General features: G+C 40.2%; 1 long non-coding RNA gene across 1 annotated transcript in view; it reads left to right on the top strand.

Annotated features, from left to right (window-relative positions):
• Positions 1 to 3637, top strand: part of LOC306929460 — a 49640-nt gene extending 46003 nt beyond the window's left edge. Inside the window, exons 2-3 of the long non-coding RNA XR_013790792.1 lie at positions 588 to 654; positions 2664 to 3637. This is a non-coding gene — a long non-coding RNA (uncharacterized lncRNA). The remainder of the gene's footprint in view (positions 1 to 587; positions 655 to 2663) is intronic.
• The last annotated feature ends 9081 nt before the right edge of the window (positions 3638 to 12718 follow it).

The raw sequence follows: 12718 nt of genomic DNA, 5'->3' as shown, positions 1-12718 counted from the left end.
AGCAGTTAAATGCTGGGACGAAGACTTTCAGAGAAAACTGCAGAGGCCAATGAAGCCCATTGTGTCAGAGTCTGGACGACTGTCTGTCTTGTCTCGCACGCACGCACGCACGCCCGCACGCCCGCACGCACGCACGCATGCACGCACACACACACACACATTTTCACTTTTTCCTTGTAGTCTGTGCTGTCCCTCCCTCCATCCTCTCTCTGTAATCACTCCTGTCTGTAATACAAATGAAAACTTGTTATGGAGATCAGCGCACAGTGCCGCAGCACACGCCCAAGTCGTCGATAAATCACAACGCATACACATTCTCACTGTCATCCGGGGCCCCCATCTGCCTGGGATGAATAATACACTGACTAAGATGTATACTGCATATGTACAGTATGTGCATACATGCATACTATGAACGTCGTGCCCGTAAACCAAACAACCATGTGCTCAAAACAGATTTCCCCCTACATATGTACACAGCATTAGAATGTCAGGCAAATACCACGCGTCCAGATGGCACTCAAAGCCGAGGGGCGAATGGAGCTGATCTGGTCGGGAACTTCAGTTTTCTTTCCTTCTTCCTATAGGATGGCAGGAGGATCAAGCAGGTGGGCTGGGCTGCCTCACAGGGAACAGGCCACCTGTGCCAGTGGGGTGAGAATAAAGCCTAATTTATATTTCATTGTGACTCAGTGTTGTACAGCGACTATGAATACTGGAAGAGAAAGTGTAGTGTGTACAAGTGTGCAGTGTTGGGAAAAAGTACTACATTTTTATACTGAAGTAAAAGTATCGATATACGTCAATATAGAAATAGGACTCTGTTACAAGTAAAAGAGTCCGGAATTCAAAATGTATTAAAAAAAAAGTAAAAGTACAAAAGTATTGGCATCAAAATGTACTTAAAGTACCAAAAGGCCTACTCAGTATGCAGAATGTCCCATTTCACACGTTTTCAAATGTGTATCAAAACACTTTTGAAAACACATTGTGAGCTTGTAGATTGGCTATTTTCAAATGGCCAAAATGTTTTTAGGGCTGAAGTGGTTAATATATGTTTTGTAATAATAATCACAATCTACAAAGTAACTAAAGCTGTCAAATAAATGTAGTGGAGTAAAAGTTTTTTTTTTGCCTCTGAGATGTAGTAGAAGTAAAGGTATAGGAAATTGGAAATACTCAAGTAAAGTACAAATGCCTCAAAATTGTACTTAGTTAGTACTTGAGTCAATGTACTTACTGTAGTTATTACTAGCCTGGCTAATAAGCCAGACTAATATCACACAACACTGTCGCGGAGGCAATTTTTCTTTGCCAACGGCTGATTCGGTCTGGCTTATTAGCCAGGCTAAGTTAGTACACCTCTGGTTTAGCCTGTGTGCAAGTGTGGATGCGTGAAAAAGAGAGATAAGTGTGTTAAAGTGAGAGAAGGAAAGCAGGCGGTGAGAAACAGAGGATTACACTATGCAGGCGTACAGCCAAGAAATACTAAATGCTACAGTAGAGACCTGGATTTATCCACATAAAAGAAAAGCTACAAAGTAATAGGTTATAGTAGTTCCGGAGTGGTTCCAACGGATTGTGTGGCCCTGGTCTTTCCCTAGTGGGTCTGATCGAGGGTAGCTACTGGGACGTAAGTCGGGACTTGATCACCCCGGCGAGTGAGGGGTATGATGTTCGTGAGACCCGAAACCCCGATGACCTTGGGATACGTCCCAGTTGCATCCATGCATTGTATTTTTGTTCTTCTCTAGGTGAATTTGTAACTTCTGGATGTGCTGTGTGTTCCATGGGCATATCGCACGTTATGTGGTATTAATGTTTAACTACAGTATAGTATGTTTTTCTTTTTACGTTTTCAATAAATCTCTTGAAGAGAAAGAGGTTTGTTAGGTCAGTCCAAATGGGTCATGTGATTCAGCCGCCAAGAACGTTTATTAATTATTATTTTATCCCACGATTTTGTAACCCATTTTTTTACCCTGTGCGTGTGTGCGCACGCACGCACGCACGCACGCACGCACGCACGCACGCACGCACGCACGCACGCACGCACACACACACACACACACACACACACACACACACACACACACACACACACACACACACACACACACACACACACACACACACACACACACACACACACACACACACACACACACACACACACACACAGTTAATGCTTCATTAAACTGCATCTATCCTCCCAAATGAGCCTCCATAAACCCAGGAGGCAGAAATACAGACGGAGATGACAAACAATGGATATAGCAGGAAGATACAGTTCTGTGTGTGTGTGTGTGTGTGTGTGTGTGTGTGTGTGTGTGTGTGTGTGTGTGTGTGTGTGTGTGTGTGTGTGTGTGTGTGTGTGTGTGTGTGTGTGTGTGTACGCTCATACAGTTACAGTACTTGCTGATATTTCTGGAGACTGAAGTCGCCCGTTTTCTTTCAAAATCTCTCACACACGCACACACACATTCTCTCACACATTCTCTCACACTCCCAGATTAAACTAACTCGTGTTAAACGTGTGTTTATGTATGTGTGTGCGTGCAGGGTGTGCGTCTTTCATGTTGGTTTGGCTTGTGTGTAGACAGATGACAGATGAACGTTTTGCTAATTCTCTCTCTCTCTCTCTCTCTCTCCGTGCGTACCAGTGGTGGGACGTGGAGAGGGGCGAGGCCTTCCAGACCTTCTACCCGACGGGAGCCAACCGGAAGAGGATCCACGATTCCACGTGACACATGACTTCTCCACCTTCATCACCATCGACAACATCGGAATCCTCTAGTCTACGTCCTCCAGAGGGTGCAGTGAAAGAGACACACACAGAGAGAGAGCTGTTGCCAACCCAATCCAAAGTTCTGCTTCCTCTACAGTGGTTCTCAAACCGCTTCAAGTCGTGAGCCCCCAAATTGGGTCCTTTTGGGTGGCGCGGACCTGCACCTGAAAAACGTTTCTGCCAGCTAGGGATCTCCGGAAGCAAAGATTTGTGTAAAAGAAATGTTTGCTTAAAAAAATATACATGAAAGATTTGCATAACTTTTCATGACTTTTTTAAATAGCAAAATAGCAGATCTACACACGCATGTAAAATATGGTTAATGTGGTGATTGTGACGCTATATTAACGATTTTTCTGGAGACCCCCTGGAAATCCCTAACCTGACTCCGCCAGATGGGGCAGCAGAGAGTACACTGGGTTCCCCCCTCCTGCTCCCATCTGGGAACTCTCAGGCAGACTTGATGCTCCGGCCACAAAACGGCCTGGCCAATCAGCGGCAGCTAGAGGCGGGATCAAGGCATACACAGTGCTGTTTTTTAGCATAGAGAAACATGAACATTTGAAGATTTTTTATCATTATTATTATTGTTGTTGTTGCTATCTGGGGCAGTTGGATCTGTGTGTTTCGGGGGAACCGCAACAAACACAGAGGTAAACCTTAACCGCACTTCCTCAGCCACTGTTGCGGTTGGCCGTTGATACTTCAAATCTAGTATGAACCAGCTGAACAACACGATGCATTTGATTAATATTGTGGGGATTTCCACTTCTTGTGAGCTCATTTAAAGCTTCTATGTGTGTACACGTATAAATACTATACGTCGATATTTCTCAGTCGTAAACTGTATACCTGCATAATTATCATCTGTCGGGTGGAAACCTCATACACTATGTCCAAAACTGTAACTTTTCAGCGATCAAATTCAGAAACGGCAAAAAGTAGCAGATCTGCAAATAATAATAATAATAAAACTGTATTTGTATAGCACCTTTCATGACATCAAATGCAGCTCAAAGTGCTTTACAGAGCAATGGAGAAAAAAAGAAAATAAATAAAATAATAGCAGTAATGCAATACAGTGAGGACATGAATAACAACGTGTTTTATAGTTTTATTTAGTTTATAGTAGGCACAGCGAGCAGGCCAGCAGTGGAAGACCTGAGGGGGCGGTTTGGGACATATTTAGGCAGGCAGTCATGTAGGTAGGAAGGTGTGAGACCATTGAAAATCAATCCTAAAAACAACCGGAAGCCAATGCAGTGAAGCTAAAACTGGAGTAATAATGCTCTCTCATCTTAGTTTTTGTTAAAACTCTCATCTTAGTTTTAGTTAAAACTAAGATGAAAAAGTGCATTGCAGTAATCAAGCCAAAAAAAAACAAAGGCGTGGATCAGCGTTTTTGCATCGTCCAATGACAAATAGGCTCTGATTCTAAGGTGAAAAAAGACAATCTTGGTAACATGATTAACAAGTTGTTACTGTACTGTTACTTTCAAAGGGGTACAGGCTTTAGTTTAGACATACTATAGGTCCGACTATCATTAGACCGAAAACCTACCTCAAACCCTAACCTAACCCTAACCGCAATCACGGAGAAGCGCATGTTCGACCGCATGTCCTACCGCATGTCCGACCGCATGTCCGACCGTTGTTTCCTCAGTCCGTTGGTGTGTCTAATCTGCGTGTGCATCCCGCTCAAAGCGTGCCACTTCGCTTAGCTTACCGATCTGCTACTTTTGATACTTTTGTGTGACACTGCAGTATGATGGCGTTCGTTTATAAAAAATAAAAAACACAGTTTTATGGAGATGGGAGGTTTCTGTTAGACAACAGCGATATTAAAATCCTCATTGTTAATTTTACTCCGACAGAGTAAAAGTGGACCCCAAAGCACACATATGTAGTATGTACTTTGTACACTGAACTTTGTATCAAAGGTGTATGATTTTGTTGTGTATAGTTGTGATTTCCACATTATTTTTTATTTTTTTTTGTGTTAACGATGGCCTGGATTTGTGCACCAATCCTCCCAGTGCTCCCAGGCAGCACGCCGACCAGTAAATCCTGTTTGAGCCAACTGCTGCTGCTGAGGCATTTTAACCACTTTCATGTTGGTGTCCTTATATGTTGGGCATGTCATTATAGGCAAACGTTTTGGGCATAAACTTAACCTTTTTGTCTGTGTGTGTGTATTTTTTTTATTTATTTTTTGTTGGTGAATTGTTGAATATGTAAGTATGGCTGTGCTGTGGTCAACAGATATGACAATCCTTCAAACGGCCTTTTCATCATCAATGCCGTGGCCTGATTTCAGTCACAAAATGTCATATTGCATTAGGTTATGTTATATCATGTTAGATAATCATGTCACCACACAATGCCACAATGACTTGTGCCTCTTTTTTCCTGTGCCACGTGACATTTCACTGGCTCCGCGTTTCCGGGGGTTTGACATGAGCTTCTCTAATCGAAAAATCACAAAAAGTGGTCAAGGTACCTTAGTATAATTATGTTTGTTCAATTTAATCCAGCAAACAGAAATTTGCTATTTTTACCTTTTGTTTTGTTCAGAATTGAAAATGTGTGAAAATGCATTAGAAAAATCCCAAAAATGGGGGCGCCTTAGTATAATTTTGTTTGTGCAACACAGTATCACCCGCAAAAAGTCAAATGTGCATCTTATGGTGGACATGTTTGCCTGAAAATGAATCTTTGAAATGTTTCATAGTTTTAGAAATATGAACCATGAACTATAGTATGTCGTTTTTTCGTTTTCATCATTTTTTTTAAATCCTCCAAAATCATGAAAAACAACATACTATAGTATGTTTTCCTAGAAACTCCATTCACACTTTTTATAATTCAGCTTACTGTGGAGACACATGCTGGAACTTTTTACTTGGAAATGTTTTGTAGTTTCTGAGTTATTTAACTTAAACGCCCAATGCATTCTCAATGGCAATAGCACAAACTTTGGTATGCTACTAGTCTTACACCGTGACCTAGAAACCCCATTCAAACCTATTTAGGTTCATCTTACTGTGAACAAGTTTGCCTGAAAAGGAATCTTTGAAATGTTTCATAGTTCTAGGAATATAGTGCTTTCAAATTTGAGAAATGTATAATGGGGGTCAATGGCAGATTTTGGCACGTCAAAAGATGATTTGAACCAGCACCCTCCTATAGATTTTGTTGGGTTTGAACCAACACAATTCTACTAGAAATTCTACTGATATCATCTGATTTATCCACTGGGCCACTAGCAGCACACAGTTCAGCTGGAATTTCCGGGCTACTTGATGTCAGTGTGGAAAGGAAAACTTCACAGTAAAGAGTTGAGTCGGGTTTGAACCCACAATCTCCAGACAATGGTGACAGCACCCTAACTCAGTGACCCACTTGCTACCTGCCACAACACAGTCTTCCTTTGCCTCTGAGTTGGAGTTTGCCTGATTTTATTTTTTTAAATCATCCAAATCATGAAAAACGACATAGGCCGTGCTGCGACCCAAGAAAAAGTGCCTAGAAAATGATTTTCGTTCCCGCGTCTTTGGCACTACGATTTCAATGCATATTTCCATAGACAATACCCTTCTGGACTTTATGTTAAAAGTTCTCCGCATAATATCCTGCAGTATTTTGTCACAAGCCAGAAATGTATATACAAGTGTATAACCAAAAAACGAAAATCTTGTGCTGCTGTTTTTGCTTGTAAAATGTGTTAAATTTGTCACGATCCGCTCCTCGGACCGTGAACTTTGACTGTCCTTATTTAGATTTTGGACTTTAATATGTATTTCTGTCATTTCACTGTTTTGGATGTATTTGCGCATGTGTTCCTTTGCCTCTGAGTTGGAGTTGGAGTTTGCCTGATTTTATTTTTTTAAATCCTCCAAATCATGAAAAACGACATACTATAGTATGTCTTCCAAAACAATTAACTATAGCATGTCGTTTTTTCATGATTTTCACTTTTTTTTAAATCCTCCAAAATCTAGCAAAAACGAGATACTATAGTATGTCTTCCAAAACCATTAACTATAGTAGGCCTATGTTGTTTTTTCATCATTTTCATAATTTTTTTAAATCCTCCAAAATCATGCAAAACGGCATAGGCCTACTATAGTTCATGGTTTCGGAAGACATACTATGTCAATATTGTTATAAATTATAAATGAAATGTATAATGGGGCTCAATGGCAGATAGTGGCATGTCAAAAAAGTCACTTTCACCTAGAAACTCCATTCACACTTTTTATAAGTCAGCTTACTGTGGAGACAGATGCTCTAACGTTTTACTTTGAATTGTTCTGTAGTTTCTGAGTTATTTAACTTAAACGTCCAATGCATTCTAAATGGCAATAGCACAAACTTTGGAAGCCTACTAGTCCTACATACTTACACCTAGAAACCCCATTCAAACCTACTGTATTTAGGTTAGTCTTACGGTGGACATATATTTTCTTTCCGTGTGGGTGTAGTGGGAGTGTATTATCTATAGCTACGTAGCTACACTATCCTTCCTATCTCAATAAAGGATAAAGAAAATAATTTAAGCTGGGGTTGAGTGTGTCGGCTGGGACGTTTTATGATTAGGGTACTCAGTCAGGTGGGCCAAATCTGCAGTACTGGTACTCTAATTGCATGCAAGCCCAATTCAAGCACTGCAAGCCCAATTCAAGCACTGCAAGCCCAATTCAAGCACTGTGCAATAACTTTGTCGTTCACGAATAGTCCAATTTACAGACGTAGCCTAATTCAAATGCATGTCCGTATACAACCAGCAAACTTTGGTGTGGCAGGGTAAATTTGTAATGAAATGTACCGTTTTGATTTCTATACTGGATTGTCCATTTTCTAAGGCTTTTGCTACACCTGGTTACCAACTTCACAAACTCCTTAGAAATGGTCATGCATAAATATTCCCAATTAAGAATATATGAAAGTTTCACTTTTTGAATTATATTATTCAATTTTTTTGAGAAGGATCTGTAAGATGACTCTGATGAAGACCGCAAGGTCGAAACGTTAGTCTTTTGTATACTTTAGCACCTAATAAAAGGCTCTAAATGTCCGTGCTGCTCCAGTCTATTCTCCTTCTGCAACTCCAGTCCTTGTACCTGTGAAGCACCGGATCAGCCGTTTTAGGCTTGAGGCGCCTTGGCAGACTCCCTTTGTTCGGAGCTGTAAGTGTATTTGCTAAATTTCAAGGTACTTTTACTAAAGGTACTTGAGTATGTTTTGAGTCATTTTTTAATACTTTATACTTCTACTCCCCTACATCTCACAGAAAAATACCGGTATTGTAATTTGTACTGCAGTTGTTTGAAATCTTTACTTATACAAGTTACTTAGATTTTGTTTATTATTACAAAACATTACTCAATGAAGCGCTATTTTTCTATTCAAATTTGAATAGCCAACCAACAAGCTCAGAATGTGCCGTAATGCCTTGCAAACTTGTAGATCTGATTTTGTGAGGGCATACAAACACCTGTACAGGAAAAGTGGTGCCCTAATGAGTAAAAAAAACAAGGACAATATTGTAAATTACCTCAGAAATGTCTGCTACTTAACAAGTCTACTACAACCAGAAACCACAAAAAATGTTCGTCAACTGCCCTTTTACACTGAGGAAAACAAAATAAAAACAAAATAAAAATGAGCTACGATGACTAAAACTATGACTAAATATACTGACAATTTTGTCAACAAATAAAAACTAGATAAAAACTAAGCTATGATGACTAAAACTAAAACTAAATATAATGACATTTTCGTCAACAAATAAAAACTATACTAAAATTCCAAGGAGGGACTAGTGGACAAGAGTAGAACTACAAGACAAGTCCATTTATATTTCTAAATTACTTCTAAATGATCTATTCTACACGCCCGCAATTGTGCGTGCGTGCAGGTGTGTGTGTGTTTGTGTGTGTGTGTGTGTGTGTGTGTGTGTGTGTGGTAGTCTGGGAGCCGTGGGGGTGAACATGGTTCGTCAGATAAAGTTTTTTTCTCAACTGATTCTTGTAGCTTGGGGTCACTTCTTAACAATAATCAAGAGGATGCCCAGTGATATCCCTTGAGCATTTTTAGTTATTAAGCCCTTAATGCCCGAAACACAAACAAATCCCCGAAAATAAAGCTTTATATTATTTAATGCAAAAATACTTGGTCTAAATGCATCACATTTTCTTTCTACAGTGTTTATGAATGTGGATATGCACAATGTATTTGATTTATGATTAATGCATCATTAATTAATGCATATTAACCCCTTCATGCCTGAAAACCCCCAAATCCCATAAAATATATTTTTGAGGGGCCCTTGCCACTCAGCTATGCTCAGCTTTCCGTGTTTGTGTAAACACAAACATTGAAGACAAAAGTGAAGACGGAAAAGTGAGGACGCAAATTGTGATTGGCTGAATGACTTTTGTGATGATTTGATGGTTGAGCACGCAATGTGACATATGATGATGGATGATATTGATGATGTATGATGATAAGAGCACCCCTCACTTCACACAGGTGTGATTTTTCTTTTTTTGATATACAGGTTTAATGTTTGTTTTTAGTTCAATGTTTGTTTTAAAAACGCCATTGACAATGAAGGGAAGATTTACGTCATCTTGTCCCATTAACAATAAAGATAATTTAATGTTTGTTTTTCATCACCATTACATCACCTAATCAACATGAGTTAGACGTTAATATATTAGTGCCCCTCACCTCACACGGGTGTGATTTATTTTCTTTTTTTGTATCTAATGCATCAACTTTTCTTTTTGGCGTGTTTATCCATGAATGTGGATATGTACATCCATCCATCCATCTTCAACCGCTTATTTGTCGGGTTGCGTGGGCAACAGCTCCACCAAAAAGCTCCAGACTTAAGTGGTTGACACCCAGCACAATGAAACATACACATAGTACATTTAGCCAGAAGCTTATGTTTCATACATAGAAAATGTCAAAACCTACTGTGTAATGAAAGGTAGAAAAGAAAAGCAGCACCGTGGCCCAAAATGGTTGAAAATCTGTCAACATGTTACAATGTTTATTCATGCGGGCCTCGACGCGTCATCATGCATCGCGTTTTCGTTCAAAGGAAGTAATTAATTATGGAATTTTGATATAAAAATACACAAAAATTGACATTTTCCCATTGTTTTGGCATAGATAGGATTGGATATGCTCTAAAAGTGTGAAAACATATTTTTCATTTCCCTATGTCTTTAAGGTTTGTGCAGACCCACGTCACCCACTGTTCCCCCATGGTGGATCTGAATTCTGAACACTTGGACAGCAATTATGTATCCTTTTTTTAACCCAGTGGGAGTGAGTCATTATATTAAGTTTTCCATCCTGCTTGAAGCACAAGCTTCAATTAGCACAAGCTTGAAGCACAATTAGGTAATTGTGCTCCTATATTCAAAATATAAATGGCACACCATTTAAATGGCTTGGTTGAATGCTTCTGAAAGTTCTTCTGATTGTAATTCTACTTCGTCAATGTTCAAGTAGCCTATGTTATTTCAGTATATGGACTGCTGAGCTTAATAAACAGCCCTGAAATTCAGAGCACCTGATTGCACCTCTTGAATTGTTAAACGGTGACCCCAAGTTACAAGAATCAGTTGAGAATCATCTGACGAAACCACGTCAGAGTGGTTGAACTGGACATTGTTCTATAACTAGATGTTGATGTTGTCTTGTTAGTCTATAGGCTACTAGCCTGGTAAACCAACCACCCTGGAAGTAGGCTACTGCATGGGTTCAGTTGGTTGAACTGGACATTGGTTTAATCATTTGGTGTTGTCTTGTTGTACTGTACTGGGATCAGTAGTTAAACAGGATGCAAGCGTCGATATTTCTGTGACTGGTTATGGTTCCAAATATATTTGCAGATTCAATCAAAACATGTTCCATTCCTGGATGTATTTCTTACAATTGTGTTTTTCATCAAAAGGATGACAGAAAATGCTATGTGAAATATTCTTTTAGATTAGATCGAAACATATTGGCTGACAAAAAAGTAAAGGGCTAAAATAATTGTCAGACTAAAACTAGACTAAAATGTCAACAGTTTTTGTTGACCAAAACTAGACAAATACATTTACGGATTATTGGACTAAGATTAAGACTAAAATGCTCGACTTTCAGTCGACTAAAACGTGACTAAATAAAAATAGGATGAGTTCGACTAAATACTATAAAAACTAACAACGGTGATTGAAACTGGACTAAGACTGAGACTAAATTTAAAAATAGCCGACAAAAACAACACTGACTACAACTTAATTTCACTGTGAATTTTGACATCAATCACTATACAGGAGTAAGTGTCAACATTTTCAAATGAAATTGTCCTTTGCGGGCAGTAAGAGAAACTTAAATGACAATTTGCACACCTTGACTAAACTACTTTATAGAGACCCCGGAGGGCTCTGTCTGCAAAGCGTGTTCAAGAATAGTAAAGGTGCACTTGGTCCTTTGGAGGGGAAGAAAGATGGGTTTTCTTTAGTCCAAGAAACACAGGGCAAATTGATTGGGACTTGGCCGGTCTAATCGTCTCTGGTGCTGGAGGATTCTTTTCAAAGCTTTCCTCCTCCATCTTCTTCCTATAAGGCATTGGCAGGACGGCCAGGAGAGCACAGATAAGCCCAGAAAACTGTTGTCTCTCCCCAGGTAGTGTGCAGCCCTCTCACTCTCTCTCTCTCTCTCTCTCTCTCCGACTTCCCACTGAAGATTTGGACCTCAGAGTGACCACAAAGTGCCAAGAGGATTGGTAGGAGGGAAATGGATCACTCGGAAATACTCCCAGAGATTAACTGCTTAATCAGAGGTAAATTGCTTGGAGGACACGCTTGGGCGGGGGGTGAGGGTGTCGTGTGGGGGTGGTGAGGATGTAACCAGCCTCTGCTTTTACAGTTCCTTCCTCTTGGATTAGCCGTGCTGAGCGACGGATGTCTTGGGCTGGGACTGCATTAAAGTGCTGTTGGGTTGGCAGCGTGAAGGGCGGATCAGGAGAATCCTGCCATCATAAAGCTCTTTCACTCAAAAGGCGTGTGTGCAATTTAGTGGTGAAATACAGCCTAGGTTAATACCGCAGATGTTCTGTGTGCGTCTGCAGTCAATCTGAGGTCACCATCCAAATAATTACTTTGATTAAACATACTGTAGCTACTTCATTAAATACACTCAGCAGGCAACAGAGCAATTTCATGTCACGGCAAACTTATAATTGTGCAATCTCGCATCTTTGCTATTTCGTCATGATAATTGCCCCTCAATGTGACAAATTTGTTAATGCCACAAATATGAGAAACAAATTGCTATCAAGCTATTACTATGCGTCAGCTCTAATTATTTTCGCCCTACCTCCTCCAATGAATCACAGTGATTCCTGAGAAAAAGCCTGCTGCCTAACAGATAATGTTATTGTCACCGCATCCCTTCATAAAATGTTTATTCCGTTAATTACTATTCCCCTTTAATGCGTCGCACCGTAGCCATGGGAGCTATCTGCCGGATGCAGCCAGGCAGAGCCTGTAAAAACCCTTCTGGAAGATTCATAAAAATATAAACCGCAGGCAACTCCTCCTGAGGGCCTCTTAATGGACCACTTCTCAACAACAGCCTGGGGAACTGTGAGAGGTGGACCCTGGGTGGGTACTTATCTTGGCGAGAGCTCTCCCTCTTAATCCACCAAGTCATTGCCGATAGCCAGCCTACATAGCAAGCACGCACGCACGCACACACACACACACACACACACACACACATACACACACACACACACACACACACATTTTAATTATTTTATTTGGATCTGCACAAGATACAATAGACAATACAATACAATAGACCCAAACACTGATCAGAATTAGGTTACATTATATGGTCCAACCAGATATAACTGCT

The sequence above is a fragment of the Electrona antarctica genome (genome assembly GCF_951216825.1).
Source record: "Electrona antarctica genome assembly, chromosome: 9".
Lineage (NCBI taxonomy): Eukaryota > Metazoa > Chordata > Actinopteri > Myctophiformes > Myctophidae > Electrona > Electrona antarctica.
Note: the sequence above shows the minus strand (reverse complement) of the source record. Positions and strands in the feature narration are given on the sequence as shown.